The sequence below is a fragment of the Monodelphis domestica genome, chromosome 7 (assembly GCF_027887165.1).
Source record: "Monodelphis domestica isolate mMonDom1 chromosome 7, mMonDom1.pri, whole genome shotgun sequence".
NCBI classification, from domain to species: Eukaryota; Metazoa; Chordata; class Mammalia; order Didelphimorphia; family Didelphidae; genus Monodelphis; species Monodelphis domestica.
The window spans coordinates 14,725,917-14,746,998 of NC_077233.1; the positions used below are offsets into that span (position 1 = coordinate 14,725,917).

Below are 21,082 nucleotides of genomic sequence, written 5' to 3' on the forward strand. Positions count from 1 at the left end.
TTTTTAATAAAGGTGACTTCATTGTATGCAATTTGCAGAAGACCATTAGAATTTCTTGCTATTGTTTGCATTTTCATAACATAATTCATAGCAAGTTGATTTCAGAGTTCCTGTATAAGGGACATTATCATATTCTCTAACAAATGACAAATTGCTGACCCTAGCTTATCATTTCCTACATAAGTTCCCATGTTGGGTGCCTTTTAGATTTAACATGAACATGTAGAACTTTTCCTGGGGACTCTTGCCTTATGGGGTATAAACTTGGTCTAAATTGGCTGATTTGTTCCAGAAAAGAAAACTGTGTATTTTTCCAATATTATTTCATTTTATTACTCTTAAAGTTTACAAGGTTGCTGTGTGACCCTGGGCAAGTCCCTTTACCCCCATTGCTTGGCCCTTATCTCTCTTCTTCCTTGGAACTATTAATTCTAAGACAAAATGTAAGAGTTTAAAAAATTACAAGGCTGTAATAATGTATATATTGTTCTTATGCCTTTGCTTAATTTATTCTACAGCAGTTCATATCCTTCTTCTAAAGCTTTTATGAATTCTTCACATTTGTCTAATCTTTTAATTTAAATTAAACCTTTCATTTAACAGGTTATGGAACTCTTACCAAAGTTTATCCATATTTGTTGTCTGGGTGGGGGTTTCTTTCCAAAATATTTTATTTTTCCTCTATTGCAAAATACATGTTCCACTCTGAGGTCAAAGGATATGAACAAGCAGTTTTCAGATGAAGAAATCAAAGCCATCAATAATGATATGAAAAGATGTTCTATTCAAATCTGGTCTCAGACACTTCCCAGCTGTGTGACCCTGGGCAAGTCACTTGACCCCCATTGCCTAGCCCTTACCACTCTTCTGCCTTGGAGTCAATACACAGTATTGATTCCAAGACAGAAGGTAAGGGTTTTTAATTAAAAAAAAAAGATGTTCTAAATCCCTCTTGATTAGAGAATGCAAATTAAAACAAACGTACCACTTCACACTTATCAGGTTGGCCAATATGACAGTAAAGGAAAGTGATAAATATTGGAGGGGATATAGCAAAATTGGGACACATGCATGGTTGGTGGAGTTGTGAACTGATCCAAACACACTATAGGGCAATTTGGAACTATGACCAAAGGGCTATAAAATTGTGCATACCCTTTGATCCTGAAATACTACTAGTAGGTCTATATCCCAAGGAGAACAAAAAAGGGGGGAAAGGACCCACTTGTACAGAAGTATCTATAACAACCCTTTATGTGGTAACAAAGAATTGGAAATTGAGGGGATGTCCATCCTTTGGGGAATGGCTGAACAAATTGTGGACAATTCTGAAGGATCAATGACAGAGGATACTATCCACCTTCAGAGAAAGAACTGTTGAAGTTGAAATGCAGATCAAAGTAGACTATTTTTTACACTAGTTTATTTGTGCTTTTATTTGGGGGGTTTTGGTTTCATATGAGTATTCTCTTACAGCAATGGCCAATATCAAATGATGTTTTGCATAATAATACATGTGTAACCCAGATAAAATTACTTACCATCTCCAAGAGTAGAGAGTGAAGGAGATGATTTAGATCTTATAATTTTGGAACATGAATGTTGAAATTGTTATTACATGTAAATGGGGAAAATATTTTTAATTGCTACAAATAAAATTATTGTAAATTTTACAATTTTTGAAATATAGAAAAAATCATAAATCTTGTTAAATGCTTCTATTTCTTTATTCTTTTGTTCCAGTGTTCTTTCCAAAGCATCTGCCTTCAGCTACTTTTTATCTCTCCTTTACTCAGAAGTCCTAGAGCATCCATAAGATCTTGAATTGTTTTCTTGTTATCACTTGCTTGTCTTTTCTCCTCTCAACTAAAAATAAATTATTACTGACAGGTCATTTTAAGTTTTGCAAACAGCTTAATAAATATGTTAACATTTTCCCTCACACCAACTCTGGGAGGCAGGTGCTATTATCCTCATTTTATAGATGATGAAATTGAGGCAAACAGTAATTAAGTCATTTGGCTAAGATCATACAGATAGTAAATATCTAAGACAGGATTTGAACTCATGCCTTCCTGAACTCATATTCAGGGATCTATTCAATGTGTCACTGCCTCTGATTCTAAAATTCTAGTTATTCTAATGAGATTCTAAGTTAAGAAACAAAAATGACAAAAAATTTGCATCTTTCCTCTAGTTAGTGCCAGGTGTATAGTTGGTGCTGCCTGAATGGTTGTTGAATGAGTTCTCAGTGCTCAATTCCAATCTTTTCCAACAAAAGCCCCAAGTCATGACAAAATGTATTATTATTTGTGATTTATCAGGACCCTCATTACACAAGGGCCTCGATTGTGGTTTACTTAATTGGTACCCATAATGCACACTTTGGGAGATTTCCCCTAGCAAATGGCAGCCACAATCCTCCTCCCAATTTCAGTGACTTGCCCAAAGTCGAATAAATAGTCAGGGAAAAAGTCAACTGATTCCTTGAGTTCAGCACAGTTTAACCTCCTAGATCATGGGACTTCAGTGATGGGCAGAACAAACTGGAAAAAATGGGGATTCTCCTCCAGACTCCCTGATGAGAATTCAATTCACTTCAAATTTGAGGAAATGTATTTGGCAGTTATTGAGTACATAATGCAAGTGCTCCCCCTTAACAAGGAGGCCATGGTTTCCCTTGGGGACCTCTCATTTGCCTGGATCATTTTCTCCTTCCAGATAATCTAGAAAAGTCCTATCTGACCCCATCTCCTATGCTAACAGCAACTTCCCTTAATGGTACACAAGAGTCAAAGAAAGAACAAGTGTATTCATGTGTTTTATTGACTCTCTCTCTCATTCCCCAAAGAACCCACTCCATGCCTTCCCATATCTCCTGAATCCCCCACAATGGAGACTATTGGAGCCAGCTTGTACCAGCTCACTGGAAAGTTGTTAAGTGTTCAGTGTGAGCATGTGCACCTCAGAAATGGGGGAATGCGACAAATCAAGGACTTTTTTGCAATTGCTAAGCACCTACCCACACACCTCCCTCTCATCTCATTCTATCAGCTAAAGATTTTGACTCTTATTTTCGTTAGAAAAGTGAAGCTACTCACTATGAACTCCCTCTTCAGCCTTTCATTTCATCTCAAAACTCTTTGGCATCATCCCCTACTCTCTTCCCCCAACATCTGATGAGGAGGTAGTCTCTCTTTGCCAAAGCAGCCAACTCTTTCACCTCTGTCCTTCCTCCCATGTTTCTTTTTTTTTTCCAATTGATTGCCCATCACTTATCCTTTATCTCTCTACAAAATCCTTTCCCTCTATGCTCTCCTGATAGATTGATACCTTCCCTATTACTTTCAAACATGCCCAAGGACCCCTCATCTTTAAAGAAACTTCAGTAGGCCCTAATAGCCCCTCAAACTAACATCCTGTATCTCTCCTCCTTTTCTCAGGGAAACTCTTGGGGGGGGGGGAAGTTTGTCTCCTCTTCTTGTCTCTGCATCCTCTCTTCTCCCTTAGTCCTTCATCTGATGTCATCTCCTTTATAGCCTTACCCATCAACTGAAAATGTTTTATCCAAAAGCTACCAATGACTTTTTTGTTGACCAATCCAACAGTCTCTCCTTGGTCCTAATGCTTCTTGCCCTCTCTGTGGTATTTGACACTTTGGACTTCCCCTTCCTCCTAGAGATTCTCTCTGGGTTCAAATGACAATGCTCTCTCCTGGTTCTCCTGCCTACTCAGTCTTCTTAGCTACATCTTAGACTATATCATACTCTCTAAACACAAATGTTTCCTAGGTTCCTCTCTCTCCCTCTCTCTGTCTGTCTCTGTCTGTCTCTCTGTCTGTCTCTCTGTCTCTCTTTCTCTCTCTGTCTCTGTCTCTCTCTCTCTGTCTCTCTCTCTCTCTCTTCCTCTCTCTCTCTCTCCCTCTCTCTGTCTGTCTCTCTCTGTCTCTCTCTCTGTCTCTCTGTCTCTCTTTCTCTCTCTCTCTCTCTGTCTCTCTCTCTGTCTCTCTCTCTCTCTCTCCCTTCTCTTCTCTCCCCTATCTTCTCTCTCGAACTCTCTGTCTCTCTGTCTCTCTATTTCTCTCTGTGTATTTCTCTATTCCTTACCAGCTCCATGAATCCAACAATCATCTCTCTGAAGATGATTCCCAGATCTGTATCTCTAGTTCCAGTGTCTTCTTGCATCAGACCTACCTCAACAACTGCCTATTTAGATATTTCAAATTGCAATGCACCAGAGATACTTCAAAATGAATAATATGACATTCAACAAGGATAAATGTTAAATCTTTAACTTGGTGGGGGCAGCTGGGTGGCTTGGTGGATTGAGAGCCAAGCCTCCAGATGGGAGGTCCTGGGTTCAAATCTGGCCTCAGACACTTCCCAGCTAGGTGACTCTGGGCAAATCACTTCACCCCCATTGCCTAGCCTCTACCACTCTTCTGCACAGTATTGATTCTAAGATGGAAGGTAAGGATTTTGAAAAAATAAAAATAAATCTTTAACTTGGGTATGAAAATATAACCCTGACAAGTATAAGATTGGGGTACCATGGATCAATAGGTTTTTTTTCAATTCAGCAGTTTTAGTAGATGCTAAGCTCCAGATAAGTGAACAAGAGGATATAGTAGCCATTAAACCTTATTCCATGTTGCACTGCTTTGATAGGGGCACACCTATGAATCAATGAGGGGATAGTCTCTCTTTTCTCTGACTTTCTCATAGTTCATCTTGATTATTGCGTTCAGCTGGGGACATTATAGTTAACCAAGGACTTTGATCAGCTGGAGAATATCCGGAGAAGAGCACCAAGGATGGGGAAGGCTCATCAGTTCTTGGTATATAGCAATCCATTGAAGGAGCTGAGGATGTTCTGTCTAAAGTAAGGAAGCATCAGGAGAGACATGAGAGCAGAAGGGTAGGTAGGGATGTCACAGGGGAAAGGGATTACATTTGTTCTGTTTGGCCCCAGAAGACAGAACCAGAGGGAAGGGTTGAAGTTCCCCCCCAAAAAAATCAAGGCTCAACATCAGTAAAAACTGCCTGAATTCCTGATAACAAGTTCTATTCAAAAAGTGCCAACATGGAAGGAGTTGCCTAAAAGGAGGAGGGTAGAAGAGGAGGTCTTCCAACAGAGCTTGGATGACCACTTATTAAGACCCCAACTAATTGTAGAATTATTTGATACTGGGGGGGGGGGTTCAAAGCAGAATTCACTCTCTTTCCTACAATTCTCATCTATCTCCCAAAGTTCCCCATTTCTCTTGAAAGCTCCACCATTCCTCCAGTCTCCCAAATTCATAACCTCAATATTATCAATTCCTCACACCCTCACTCTAAATGTTCAATCAGTTGCCAAATCTTGCCAATATATGTCCAGGATATCTCTTGCATATGGCCCCTCACTAACCTGCTAATAGATGTCCCTTCCCACTCTGGGTCATTCTCAATCCAGCAGCTACCTAAGTGATTGTCCTTGAGCTCATGTCTGACATGGTCACTCTCCTACTCAATAATGTCCAAGGGATCCCTATGGCCTCTGGGATAAAAAAAGAACTTTCTCCAGTTAGCTTTTAAAGCTCATTACAACCTGACCCCAACCAAACCTCCCACCTCACTGGACATTACTCCCCATCTTGAACTCTCCAACACAAACTAGCCTTCTTCCTGTTCCTCACAAACAGCTTTTCATCTTTTATTTAACTGGTCATTCCTTATGCCTAAAATGCATTCCTCGCCTCTAACCCATAGAACTCTTCTTTCCCTTCAAGACTCAACTGAAGCACCATTTCCCCCTGAAGTCTTCCTTTCCTCACCCCCATCTGCCATCTTCCCTACCTCTTTGTGCCTTAATCACCAGCCTATGGGTGGATGGGGAGCCATTCTCAAAGTCAGTTTGGCTCAGGTTCAAGTCCCTCTTCTCCTGGGAAAGTCTCAACTTTGGGCACTGAGCATCTCCCCCAGAGAGAACTGGAGACAATGTGCCCAAATCCAGTATTGGTGGAGCGAGGCTCCTTACCTACACCTACGGGTGACCAGTAGCAAGGAAATCATAGGTGAACTGGACTATATGCCCATTCCCTTTTCATTTAAGTTTACACATACATTATACACGTTTACATATGCATATAAATATATATAGAAAAGGCAGATATAGCTATATATACACATCTGTATCTATGAGGGGGGTGTTGGGGCTGGGGGTCTATACCTAGAAGTTTCCATAAAAACTTGCTTTCTTACTGACTTTCCCTGACAACCCAATGAAAATCAAACCTGTTTCAGAACCCAGAGAGTTAACAAAAACAACCCTCTCTGCTGGTCTGTATAATGAACCACTTACCCAGTCTCTGGCGAAATATCTGCAGTTCATTCCTGGGTTCTCATTGGCTGGAGTTTCTATAGACCTTCTCCAATGTTACCTAGCAACACTCTCTCCAACTCAAGGGGGGACCAGGAGTGTGGGGGTGGGGTGGACCATCATGGAGCTTCATTGTCTATTCTAGCCCCCTAATCACCCCTACCCCTGCTAAGGCTGCACAGAATCAACCAAAGACTGTCACAAACATTTCTCCTTTGTTCTATAATTCTGCCATCTTCTCAGCTCACAGGTACAAGTCTAACCTTTTAGAAATCAGCTTTAGGAGCACAAGTCCAATCAACCCAGTCCACAAATTATGTCCAATAATCCACCTGTCTTTCATCCTTCTAGACACAGTCCCAGGTATATAACTGGGCCTTAGGAGGGCAGGGGATGGGTAGGGGAAAAAATAACCTGGTCTTGCTATACAAAAATCTTGGCACATATATGTAATTCATTAGACCAGGAGATCTGAACCAATGGTCCATGGATAGATTTTAGTGGGGGGAAGCAGGGTAGATAGAGGGTTTCTGTAAAATTAGATCTTTAATTCCCTATGGAGCATATGCATATAAAATTTCTATTCCTATAATCCCATGTATAATTTTTATTTCCAGAATTCTATTTATAATTTCCTTCTATTCTTTGAATATATATCTAAATATAAATACAAATTTCCTTCTTATTTTTAAATAAAGGAACTCAATTTCTCTCCAAATGATTGCTATACAGTTACATTTTCTGATCCCAGTACATGCTGCACTTTCCAGGAACGCTTTGCATAAGTTTATGGTTCAAAATAAAATTTAAAATATTTGGAACATTCTGTTCCCATTTCAAAGCTGCATCCTCATTCATTTCTCATCTCAGCATTGATGACATTTGTTTGGGAGAGATTGCATGTAATTTACAGGTTAAATATTGACATTCCTTTAAGGTTGACAAATTGATTAACAAATTGTGTAAAGTGAATTCAGAACCACGAATTATGATTTGGGTTTTTTGTTGATGTTTTTGGAGGAAGGGTGTGAGAGTTTAAATAAATCTGGACCTCAAAAAAAGGGAAAAAATTAAGCATTCTTCTGAGAAGAGGTCCATAGGCTTCCCTGCATGGCCAAGAGGCTCTTGCCCCCAAATCAGTTCAGAATCTCTGCACTGCACTAAACTTTGAGGATACAAAGTTGAACCAAGACACAGTTCCTGCTCTCCAAGTACTTCTGATCTAATGGGGGAACGGTTTGGAAAGCATGTATACAAAGAACTGCTGTGATACAAGGAGGGTCTGTTTAGTGTGAAGGAAAAAGTCCAAGCCAAGTACTGTGAGAAATCTGAGGAGAGACAGATGACTCTTCTGGGGTGAACAGCCAAAAGAGAATGGGGACTCATTGTGGGGGGGAGGGTAAAGGATACACCCCAAGCATCTAGCACATCTAGCCTCCATAGTTAGATTTCATTAAGACCCTCCATAGTTTTAAGGTCTGACTCGTTTAGTTTTTGTCTTTGTCATTCCCTCATCCAGCATGGTTTTTAATAAATGCTCACTCTTTTACTCTGTCACCTAACAGTTATTAATTAAGGGCCCGCTATGGGCCAGGCATTGTTTATGATAGACACCCAAGGCAAAAGGCCAGTTCCTTCTCCCAAGGGAGCTCCCAGGACAATGGAAGAGACAACAAGCACATCTCTGTACAATCAAGATTCAGAGAGGATAAATTGGAGAGCATCTCAAAGGGAAGGCACTAAGCACTTAATATTAACAGTTGTGGATGTATTGATGCTAATTAAATTGATCTGAGCATCATGTTATTATTAAAATCCCCTTCCCCAAAATCAATTCTGATGCTTGTTTTCAGGTGTATTAACCCCTAAAACTCGGCTGCATAATCATTAACAGAACTATTTCTCTAATTTCTCATTGTGACTTGGAGAGGACCCTAGTTTTCTCTTTTTACATTTTTTATTCATTCATTTATTTATTTTTGCCTTATTGTCAGTCCCCCTTAACCTCCCCTTTCTCCAAAGGAACATTTAAAAAGCAAAATTAAAATCCTCACAATAAATATGCATAGGTTAGGAAAACAAATTCCCACACTGGCCACTTAAAAAATATATCTTATTCTGCATCTTGTGTTCATTTCCTCCTCCTGAAAGGTGGGCATCCTGCTTCACCCTTGGGTGTCTCACATCATGGAGTCACAGGGCACCAATAAAGCTTTTAAATTTTTAAGTCTTTCAGTGATGTCCCTTGGCCATTAAATCTTTGTTTCATTCCTACTATGCACCAGGCACAGTGCTGAGTCCTGGGTAAAAGAAGGTAAAAATAAACCTATTCTTAAGGAACTCACAATCCAGAGAGAAAACACACAAACAATTATGAGCACAGAATATAGACATATAAAGGACAGCTCCGAGATAATCAGCAGAAGGAAGGAATCATTAAGATCAGGAAAGACTTCTTGTAGAAGAAGGGATTTTAGCTGGGATTTGAAGGAAGCCAGAAGGCAGAGATGACGAGGGAGAGAATTGCAGTAGGCATGGAGAAAGCCAAAAAAGTCTATAGAATAGAGGAAGGATATTTTGTTTGATGAACAGCAAGGAAGGTGTCACTGGATTATAGGGTACAGAGGTAGAGTAGATCGTAAATTATAAGAAGACAGGAAAACTTTTTGGAGGAGGAGCAGAGGGTTGGGAGTGAGTGGGAGCAAAGCTGGGTTCTGAAAGTTTTTGAAAACCGAGAAGAAGATTTCCTATTTCCTCCTGGAGATCATAGGGAGTCACTGAGGTTTATTGAGTATGGAGGTAACCTACTCTCAGAAGATCTCTTTGAAAGATGAATGGGAAATGGAGTGGAGTAGAGAGGAACTTGAGGCAAAGAGAGCCATCCCAAGCAGGCTAGGGTAATAATGAAGTCATGAGGCAATGAGAGTCTGTCTGAGCCTTTGCAGGAAAGGGGACTGTCTGAGTAGATAAAGGAGTCATATATGAACGATGTTAGAAAAGTACAATGGACAAGCCTTTGTTGATGAAGGCCAGAATATGGAGGGGTGAGGAGTCTAGGAACAACTGGCTTGTGAGCCTGAGTGATCTGGAGAAAGACAGTGGTCCCCTCAAAAATAATAAGGAAGATGGTGGCAAAGGAGATCTAGGGGTAAAGATGAAACATGAGTTCTCTTTCTTTGCAATGTTGCTGTCTTTGTTCTGTTCTGCATCACTGAGATCTCCTCACATCCTCTGACAATGTCCATTTTGTCATTTCTATGGCACCATGACATTGTATTACATTCATACGCCATGCTGTTAAACCATTCTCCAGGAGGGAGGGAGCCCTTTAGTTCTTGGGGTTTTTTTCCTATTATGAAAAAAGCTGCTACAAATGCTTTGTCCATGTAAGATCCCAGATCTCTGGAATCTTTCCATTTGTCCTCATAATTGATTGTATTTCTATTAGGTGTTGGACTGGATGGAGGACAGGAGCAAGAATCATAGGACCAAAGATTTCCATCTGGAAAGGATATTAGCATCTGCTTGATATAACCTCATCATTTCAACCATGAGGAAACTGAGGCTTAGCCACAGGCAGTCAGGTGGGTCAGTGCACAGAACATGGACCAAGAGGAAGGAAGATCTCATTTGACTTCCCACCTCAGACTCTTCTCGGCTGCTCATCTTAACTTCTCTGAAGCTCAGTTTCCCCATCTGTAAAATGAAGCTAATGGACTCATTGACCTCTAAATTCCCTGCCAGCTCTAAATCTCTGTCCCTATGATCTATGAACCTGGGATTCAGAACTTTCTCTTTATCTCTCTCTCCCCCTAAGACTGAAAACCAACTCTCCCAGTGCATTAGAAGAAATGTTGCTCTTCAATAATCACCATATAAATCAGACTCATTCCTACTTTCAAAACTTCCCCTTTCCTCTGTTCCTGCCCTTGACACCTAATCCAAGAAGTAAGCCCAGCTCACAATGGGCTCTCCTTTTCTCAGAAGTCCCATACCATATATATGGCTCTGAAGTTTTCTCTTGCTCTCATTGGAATATCTTGTCCCCTCTCGCCTAATAATAAGAGTTAGCATTGAGAAAGCACTTTGTAAATATTTTCTCATTTATCCTCCAAACACCCCCTAACCTCTGTGCTCTAAGCATCTCCCTCAAACTAGAAATGGGAGAGAAGGTGCCTAATGCAGCAGCAGTTAAGGGAGAATCCTCACCCAGGGCTTCCCTTTGTCAATGAAATCAGTGGGGGGAGTTGCCAATATGCCTATTAACTTTTCTTTTTAACATATACACACACATATATGCACAAGTATAGACCTCTCTATGCATAGAACTACTTCTGTACACATATATTTATCTGCTTTGGCATGCACACACCTTTATTTTGATATATGTCTGTAGATATTCATATCCCCGGGGTCTAGCACAGGACACTGACCATAACAGTGTCCATAAATGCTTGCTTTCTTGTTGGCTTTCTTGGACAAGCCAAAGGGAACCAAACTTGTCTCAGACCCCAGAGAGTTAACAAAAACAAGCCTTCTCTGCTGGGCTGTATAATGAGCCACTTACCCAGTCTGTGGGGAAAGTTACTGCAGTACATTCCTGAGTTCTCATTGGCTGAAGTTTCTATAGACCTGCTCCGATGTTGCCTAGCAACGTTCTTCCTCCAACTCAAAGGGGGACCAGAGTGTGGGGGTTGGGTGGACAATCCTGGGGCTTCATTGTCTAATTCCTGGCCTTAGTGTCCCCGACCCCAGCTATGGCAGCACAGAATTAACCAAAGACTCTAATACAGATTTCTCCTTTGTACTATTATCCTGCCATTTTCCCACCTCACAGGAACAAGCCTAGTCCTTCAAGATCATGTCCCATCTACCTAATCTAGCACTTAGATCTAAAAATCTGCCTCTCTTTTACCCTTCCACACACAATCTCAGGTACAATCCTGGAATTTATGAGATCACTGGATGAGGGGGGAAACCAACCTAGTTGGGCCATTAAAAGATCCTACTCTATGCAATGGGCTAGACCAGGGAGTCTTCATTGGCCCCGGGATTAATTTCAGGGGGGTGAGTTTTCTGTAAAATTAGATATTAAAAATTACAGATTTATTTTCCCATCCCTGTAACTGAGGCATAACATTTCCTTTATTATTTAGCAGCATTTGTCTGAGAAGGGGTCCAAAAGCTTCCGGGGATGGCCAAGGGAGCCATGACACAAAACGAGTTGAGAATCCCTGCACTACCCTGAGCCTTGATGGCACAAATTTGAAACAAGGCATAGTCCTTGCCCTCAAAAAGTGCTTCCAAACTGTGGGGGAAGGGTGTAGAAAGCACATACACAAAGAGCTGTGATACAAGGGAGGAATATGCTCAATACAAAGAAAAGACCCAGGCAAGGGGCTAGGAGAAATCTGAGGAGGGACAGATAACTATTCCAGGGTGAGTAACCAAAAGAAGATAGAGACCCGTTGTGGAGAAGGCAAAGGATACATGCCTCCAAGCCAGCCTCCATAGTTGAAATATACTTAGGGTTTTGTTCTTTTGAATTCTTTCTTCGTAATTCCCTCCTCTAATACATTTATTATTATTGCTCAATGGTTCATTTTTTATCTTTTCTCCACTACTTCCTGAAGTTTGTCCAAGCTCATGTTCCTTGCCTCCATGACACTCTTTACCCACCTCATTCTGTGCTTTTCTCTTCTTCTTTTGCCTTCAAACTTTGCCAGTATCAGGGCTCTGTCTTCTCATTCTGTGGCCAAAGTACTCAAATTTCACCTTCAGTACTTCACCATCCAATGAATAGTCTGAATTCTTTTCTTTAACTACTAAATTACGATTGGATCTTTTTGCTGTGCAAGAGGCTCTAAAAAGTCTTCTGCAGTACCTCCATCAAAAGCATCAATTGTAGGGCCCTCAACTTTCCATATACTCCAACTCTCACAGCCATATATTACCAGTGGAAAAACCACAGCTTTGCCTATAGAAGACCATTACAAGAAAGGTGATGGCTCTGCTTTTTCCTAGGCTGTCCAGAACTGCCATAACTTTCCTCCCAATTGGCAAGCATCTTTCAAGTTCGTGACTGAGGTCCATGATCTTTTAGACTTAGCCTATAAAATCTGACATGATTTCCATTTCTTCACCCTCTATTTACTATTATTATCTATTATATCTATATACTATTATTATATATAGTATATATTACTATATACTATTATTATATATAGTATATATTACTATATACTATTATTATAATCTATTATTAGAAAAATTGGGTCCAGGGGCCAAGAGCTTTGATTATTTTTCCTGTTAAGCTCCAAACTAACTTTTACACTCTCCTCTTTCACCATCAGGAAGAGGTTTCTTAATTTCTCTTCACCTTCTGCCATTAGAATGGCATTATCTGCATTTTGTTGACATTATTGGTATTTCTCTCAGCAATCTCAATTCTGGCTTTTGATGGATCCGTCCTAGCATTTCCCATGATAGACTTTGCATATAAGTTAAATAAATAGGGTGACAACAAACAGCCTGGTAGTATTACTTTCCTGATGTTAACCAATCAGTTAGTTGTTCCCTGTTCAGTTTTACCCAAATGCAGGTCCCACCAGAGACACGTAGGATGATCCTCTACTCTCATTTCCTTGAGGGGAAGACAAGTAAAGTGAAATCCCACTCTCATCTCTTTGAAGACTTGCGAAATGTTTTTGTGATCCACAGTCACAGGTTTTAATATAGTCAATGACGCAGAAGTAGATGGGTTTTTTCTGAAATTCCCTTTCTTCCTCTTTAATTCAGACAATGGCAGGATTTGGTCTCTAGTTCCTCTACCGGTATTTCTTCGGACCCAAACTGCTGAAGCCTAGTTTCCACGGTGTTAAGCAGAAGCTTGCTGGCTGATGTGATGAGGGAAGTTGTTTGGAAATTTGAACATTCTTTGGAATTTCCCTTCTTTAGGTCTTGGCTGTAGACTGGCCTCTCCCAATCCAGTGGCCACTGTTGAGTCGTCCAACTTTGGTGGCATACTGAGTGCAGCACTGTAACAGCAACATCTTTTAGGGTTTTCAATAGTTCAGTTGCACTTCCATCCCTTCCACCGATCTTACTGTTAGCAATGCTTCCTAGGCTCCCCTGGACTTCATTCTCCAGGATGTCTGAGTCTGGAGCACTAACCGCACCACTGAGGCAGTCTTTCTTGTGTAGTTCATCCGTACAGTTCTGCCTTGAGGAAAGACAGAATAAAGAGGAGTGAAAGCGAGTGAGGACAAGATGGCACCTTGTTTCTGAGCCCCCAGAACACTGTAGTTGAGTGGTCTGAGTGATGTGGAGGATGACAGCCATCTCTTTAATAAGAGTCTGGGGGTAAAGATGAGTTGTCCTTCTTGATAATGTTGACATTGTTCTGCTCCGCATCCTTGAGGTCTGCAATCCTCTGAAATGATCCGCTTTCTCTTTTCCTATGGCATCATAATGCAACCCTAAGGACAGAATCAGTAGTTGGGTTGATAAATGGAATACTGGGTCAGGAGTGAGGAAGACTTGGTTTGACATTCCTTCTCAGACAAGTCATTTCATTTCTCCAAGGCTCAGTTGCCCCATCTGTAAAGTGGAGGCAATGGACCTGTTGACCTCTAAGTTCCCTCCCAGCTCTAAATCCAGGTCTCTATTATGTATAATCCTGGAATTCAGAACTTTCTCTTTCTCTCTCTGCCCCTCTGGCTGAAAACTCTTCTGATTCATTAGAATAAATTCTGCTGTTGATTTCAGAAAAACACATAAAATTCACATGAACTGATGCAAAGGAAGTGAGCAGAATCAGAGGAACATCGTACATAGTAACAGCAATGTTGGATGATGAACAACTGTGAATAGACTAACTATTCTCAGCAACACAGAGATCCAAGGCAATCCCAGACTCCTGAGGAAAAATAACACCCACCTCCACAGGAAGAACCAATGGAGTCTGAATGCAGACCAAAACATACTCTATTTCACTTTCTGTCTCCATTTTCCTTTTTCAAGAACTCTTCCACAAAATGACTAATATGGGAAAATGTTTTCCATGATTGTACGTACATATAAAATCTATATCAGTGTGCTTACCCTCTGAGGGAGGAGAAAAGGGAGAAAGGAGGGAGAGAATTTGGGAATCGAACCCAAATATTTAAAAAAAAAAAAGAATTAATCCAGTAATCTTCATACAAAATAGAATCATTCGTATTTCCAAATTTCTCATTTCCTCTGTTTCTTTCCCTAATTCAAGATGCATCTCCTCCAAGAAGTAAGTCCAGCCCACAGTCTTCTCCTTTACTCGGGAGTCCTGGAGCATCTATATGGTCTTGTATTGTTCTCTTGAAATCGTGTTTCTTCTCAGCGAATAGGAGTTAACATTCATTCATAGGGCATTTTAAGGTTTGCAAAAGACTTCATAAATATTTTCATGCTTATCCTCACAACCCTGTGATGCAAGTAATATTATTGTCCCCATTTTATAGATGATGAAACTGAGGCAAACAGAGATTGGAACTTTTCCAAGGTCACTAATAAAGGTCAGCTAATAAATATCTGAGACAGGTTGTAAATTCTTGAATTTACTGTCTCTGATTCTAAAATTCTAATGATTCTGCTGAGATTCAAAGCTTCTTAATGACAGAAACTTTTATATCTTCCATACAGAGCCAGGGGTATAAGTAGGAGATTTGTGAAGGATTGTTGAATTAGTTTTCGGTGCTCAATTCAGTATCCTTCCTAACAGGCCCTAACCAAGGATAAAACTGAAAAGCCCATATCATTAGTTCTGGTGTCATCAAGACTCTCATTACCAGAGGCAGCTGAGTAGCACAGTGGATGGAGAACCAGGCCTAGAGACCCAAGGTCCTGGGTTCAAATCTGGCCTCAGACACTTCCCAGCTGGGTGACCCTGGGCAAGTCACTTAACCCCCATTGCCTAGCCCTTCCCACTCTTCTGCCTTGGGAACTGATACACAGTATTGATTCCAAGATGGAAGGTGAGGGTTTAAAAAAAGGCTCTCATTGCATAAGGACCTAGACTCTAGTTTACTTAATTGGTGACTATATTGGACATTATTGGAGATTTCCCCAAGGAAATGGAAGCCCCTCTCCTTGTCCCTATTCCAATGACTTGCCCAGGGTCACACAAATAGTTAGTGAAAGAGCCAGTACTGGACCTAAAGTCTATTGACTTCTAGAGTTCAGTACTTCTTCTCCTTGTGGACCAAGTGACTTCAATGATGGGCAGATCACAAAATGGAAGAACCTGGGCTCATCGCCAAAGTTCTCAAAGGCTAATTCAGTTTGCTTCAATTGTAAGAAACTTTACTTGGCAACAATTGAAGGCATGACTTAAGGGCTACTCCTTAACAAAGAGGCCATGGTTCCTATTGGACATTCCTGTGAATCGTTCCTCCTGCCAGATAATCTGGGAAATTCTTGTTGGACCCAAGCTAGTATGTTGACAGCAACTTGCCTGGGTCACAAAATGCAAAGAAAGGTGGAGCACCCAGGATGGGGAAGGCTTAGCAGTTCCTGACACATAGGGATCCATTGAATGAACTGGGGATGTTCAGCCTGGAGTAAGGAAATATCAGGACTTGAGAGCAGTGTTCAAGTGCTAGGAGGGATGTCTTGGGAGAAAGGGTTCCTCTTGATTCCAGAAGGCAGAACTGGGAGGGGATAGGATTAAAGTTGCAAAGAAGTAAATCAAGGCTCATGGTCAGTAAAAACTGCCTAACTTCCTAATAAAGAGAACTTTCTAGAAAGTACCAAAATGGAATGGACTGCCTACAAAGGGGGAGGAAAGGAGGAGCTACCACCTTAAGGGTCTTGCAGCAGACGATAAATAACCACCTACTAGTTATGTTATAGTGGAGATTCCTTTGGCTCATGAATTGGACTGAGATCCTGACTAACTTTAAATTACTTTGATATGGAGTGGTGCATAACAGAACTCATTCTTTTTCCCAAGATTCCCTCATGCCTCCCAAATTTCCCTTTTTCTGTTGGAAGCACCACCATTTTTCCAGCCTCTAAAATTCAAAACCTTCATGTTATCCTCAATTCCTCACATTCTCTCACTCCACATGTCCAATAATTGCCACATCTTGTCATGTATTTCTTGAACCCTGCTCTTTGAGACTCCCATAGTCTTCTTCTTAGTTCATAAACTCTTCATTGATCACTTTGACCATGATGATAGTCCCCCAACTGCTGTCTCTGCTTCCAGTCTTTCCCCACTCCAGGCCATCCTCAAACTAGCAACTGCCAAAGTAATTGTCCTTAAATTCAGATCTGACCTTGTCATTCTCCTACTCAACAATGTCTAGGGGCTCCCTATTGCCTCTAGAATAACATACAGACCTTTAGCCTAATACACGCTGACCCCAATCTATCTTCCCCACCTCACTGGACATTATTACTCCCCCTCTTGGACTCCCCAAGACAAACTTTCCTTCTCTCTGGTCCTCACAAACAACCACTCATCTCCTGTCTCCCTGCATCTGTCTTGGTCATTCCCCATGCCTAGAACGCCCTCCCTCCTCACTGGGTCTCATAGAACCCTTCTTTTCCTTCAAGACTCAGCTCAAGCACCACGTCTCCCTGATGCCTTCCTTTCCTGATCCCACACCTGCTCATGCCCTCTTTCTCTAACACCTTCTTTAACTCCCTTCTATTTAACCACTTGCATTTGTTTTCTTTCTGCCTTTATCGATCATCTGTGGAAGGATGTGCAGCCATTCTCAAAGTGGTTTTGGCTCAGGATAACCTCTGGGCTCAAAGTGTGTCCCCCAGAATATAAATTGGAGGAAAGGTGCCCAAATACAGCATTAATAGAGGGAGGGGTTGAGAACATATCCATTCACTGTTCCTTTTGTTGTTTTCCATATATATACCTATATAAGTACAGCTCTATATAGACCTGTGTGTTTATGTTTGTACATATATGCAGGTAGATGAGGGTCTAGCACAAGGCAGTGAACATGGCAGCTTCCATAAAGGCTTGTTTACCTTAACAAGCCAACAAAAACCAAATCTGTCTCAGAACCCAGAGAGTTAACAACAAAAACCCTTCTCTGCTGGGCTGTCTAATGAGCCACTTACTCAATCTCTGCAAAGTGTCTGCAGATCATTCCTGGCTTCTCATTGGCTGAAGTTTCTATAGACCTGCGACAATGTTACCTAGCAACACTCTTCCCCCAAGTCAAAGAGGGGACCAGGACTATGGGGGTGGGGTGGACAATCATGGAACTTTATTGTCTTTTCCAGGACCTTAGTGTGCCCTACCCTAGCTATGGCAGCACAGAATCAACCAAAGACTCTCATCCAGGTTTCTCCTTAGTTCTAGAATTCTGCCATCATCTCTCCTCACATGAACAAGCCTAACTTTCCAGAGTCCTCTTCCAGGATCATAATCTCCATGCCCCAGCCTCCCAACCCACTATATTGCCACTAAAAGACTAGACAAGAGGGTCTTAAACTGTGCACTAGGGTTAGATTTAAGGGCAGAGGGTTCTGTTGAATTAAATGGGAAAAACTACATCTGTATTCCCCTAACCTCTAACTGAAATGGAACATTTTCTTCAATGATCTAAAAGCATTCTTCTGAGAAGGGGTCCACAGGCTTTGGTGGATGGCCAAGGGCACCATGACACAAAATAGGTTAAAAATCCCTACACTGAACTGAGCCTTGGTGATACAAATTTGAAACAAGAAATAGTCCTTGCCCCCGAAGTGCTTCCAATCTCATGGGGAAGGATACAGAAAGTATGTCCACAAAGAACTGTGATCCAAAGGAGGATATGTTCAATGTTAGGATGCAGGCAAAGTGCTATAAGAAATCTGGGAAGGGGCAAATGACTCTTCTGTGGTGAATAGCCAAAAAAGGATGAGGACTCTTTGTGGGGAGGACAAAGGATGCTCCCCAAGCAGCTCATCTCAATAGGTTTAGGTATGGTTGTGATATTTTGAGATTCTTGCTCTTTTGTTTTCTGCATTTGTCATTCCCTCATCCAGCACAGTCCTTGGGACAAAGGAAGTCTTTAATATATGTTCATTCTATTGGTCAGTCAGTCTTTCAACAAGCATTGATTAAGGGCCAACCAGGCACTGATGGTGGTGGAAATTAAGGCAAAAGAACAGTTCCTGCTCTCAAGGAGCTCCCAGTCTGATGGGGGAAGTCAACAAGCAAACTCTATACAAACAAGATACAGACAGAATAAATTGTAAAGAATCTCCAAGAAAAGGCCCCAATCACTTAATAAATGCTTATGGATTGAGTGATTCTAAATGAGTTGAAACTAGCACCCAATCATTATTAAAATCCCCTTCCCAAAGGCCATTCTGATACTTGATTTCAGAGGTACTGACCACTAAAACATTGCTGCATAATCATTAATGAAGCTATCACTCAAATCTTCACTGTAACTTGGAGAGGACTCTAGTTTTCACTTTTGCATTTATTTATTCATTTGCTTATATTTACTAAATTCAGTATTATTCCCCCCTCAGCTTCTCCCTTTCACAATTGAACAAGTAAAATTAAATTAAAATCCTCATAATGAATATACATACATCAGTAACACGATTTCCCACATTGGCCACCTCCAAAAATCATCTCATTCTGCATCTTGAGTCCATTTTCTCCTCCAGAGAGATGGGCACCCTGCTTCACTCTTAGGGTCTCTGGTATCCCTGGATTCACAGGGCACTGATCAAAGTCCTAGGTCTTTAAGTTCTTCAGAGTTGTCAGTCACCTAGTCAATAAACATTTATTGAGCATCTCCTATGTTCCAGGCACTGGACTAAGTCCCAAGAGATAAAGAAAGGGAACACCAGTCCCTATTCTTGAGGAGATCACAGTCTAATTGAGATAGAAAACATACAAAGAATTATGTACAAACAATATCAACAGGATAGCTTGAAAATAATCCAAAAAGGGAAGGGTTTCTCTCCTGAATCATTAAGGGAGGTCAGGAAAGCTTCCTGTAGAAGGTGGGATTTTTACTTGGACTTGAGGTAACCAGGGAAACCAGGAGACAGACATGGAAAGGAAGAGGATTGCAAAGTTAGAGAAAATTATGCCTAGAATTTTGAGATGGGGTGTCTTGTTTGAGGAACAACAAAGCCAGTGTCACTGGAGTGTAGGGTACATGGGAGGAGGTAGGGTGTAAAGTCTGAGGAGCTAGGTTCTGAAGGACTTTGACAGCCAAGCAAAGAATCCTGGAGGTGAGAGGGAGGCATTGCAGTTTGTTGAGTATGGGAGTAACAGCTGTTTGTTTTAGGAAAATCCCTTTGGTAGTTGAATGGAGGCAGAACTGCAATAGGGAGTCTTGAAGCAGGCAAAAATTCTCTTCCTCCATCCAAGAAGGCTATTGCATTAGTCAAGGCATGAGGTGAGGAGTGTCTGGATGTGGCAAAGGGGTGCGGCGTGCCCATAGTAGGGAAAGGGGCCATATATCAAAGATGTTACTTACAAAAGTACAATGGACAAGTCTTGGCAAGAGACAGAATATAGAGGAATAAGAAGGAGTCTAAAATGGCACAAGGCTTGTGTAATGACTTTGAGGACCTAAGAGATCTGGAGAATGACAGCGATTCCCTGGACAATAATAGGGATGACCATGGCAGAGAAGGTCTGGGGATAAAGAAGAGTTGTCTCTCTTTTTCATGTTGTCATTGTTCTGCTCTGTGTCACTGGGGTCTTCTCACATCTTCTGACACTGTCCATGTTGTCATGTCTTATTACCTCATAACACTGCATTACATTCATATGCCATAAGCTGTTTGGCCATTCCCTAGGAGGGAGGCACCCATTTCATTGCCAGGGATTTTTCCTAATACAAAAAGAGCTGCTCCAAATACTTTTGTCCACATAAGGTCCTAAATATCTCAGAGCTTTCTGGTAATGGACTGTGTGTCTATCAGGTATTATCAGGGAGACCTGGATTAGATGGAGGACAGAAGCAAGGATCACAGGATCAAAGATTTCCACCTGGAAGGGCCATTAGCATGTACCCAGTCCAAATCCCTCATTTCAACCCTAAGGAAACTGAGGCCTAGACAGAGACGGTCAGGTGGAACAGTGCATGGACCATGGACCAGGACTCAGGAAGATCTGATTTGACATCCCACCTCAAATATTCCTCTGCTGTTGAATCTTAGGGAAGCCACCTAACTTCTCTGAAACTCAGTTTCTCCGTCTGTAAAATGAGGGAAATAGACTTGTGAACCTCTAAGATCCCTGCCAGCTCTTATTCTCTGTCCCTATTATGTATGATCCTAGGATTCCAACCTTTCTCTTTCTCTCTTCCTCTCCCTACAACTACAAACTAACTCTTCTAAAGCACTGGAAGAAATTCTGCTCTTCAGGGCTCCTCAGATAATTCAGACCCATTCCTACTTCCAAAATTTCCTCTTTTCTCTGCGACTTCCCCTGACACCTAATTCAAAAATGCTTCTCCTCCATAATAAAGTCCAACCCACAGTGCTCTCTTCTTTATTCAGAAGTCCTAACTGTTCTCTTCTTATTACATGCCTATCATTACTCCACTCAGCTAATGGTAATAGTATTGATAGAGCATGTTAAGCCTTACAAAGTACTTAAATATTTTCATATTCATCTTCACATCCCTTGGAGGCAGGTACTATTATTATACCCATTTTATAAATGATGAAACTGGGACAAAAAAAATGTTGTTGTTGTCCA

The 21,082-nt window shown here is 41.2% G+C and overlaps 1 long non-coding RNA gene across 1 annotated transcript in view; it reads right to left on the bottom strand.

Moving 5' to 3' along the window:
- Positions 1–987: 987 nt before the first annotated feature.
- The window catches only part of LOC130455390 (uncharacterized), a 32,438-nt gene continuing 12,343 nt past the window's right edge, over positions 988–21,082 (bottom strand). The window contains exons 2-3 of the long non-coding RNA XR_008913327.1: positions 18,949–19,130; positions 988–1,866 (exon numbers count right to left, since the gene is read on the bottom strand). This is a non-coding gene — a long non-coding RNA (uncharacterized LOC130455390). The remainder of the gene's footprint in view (positions 1,867–18,948; positions 19,131–21,082) is intronic.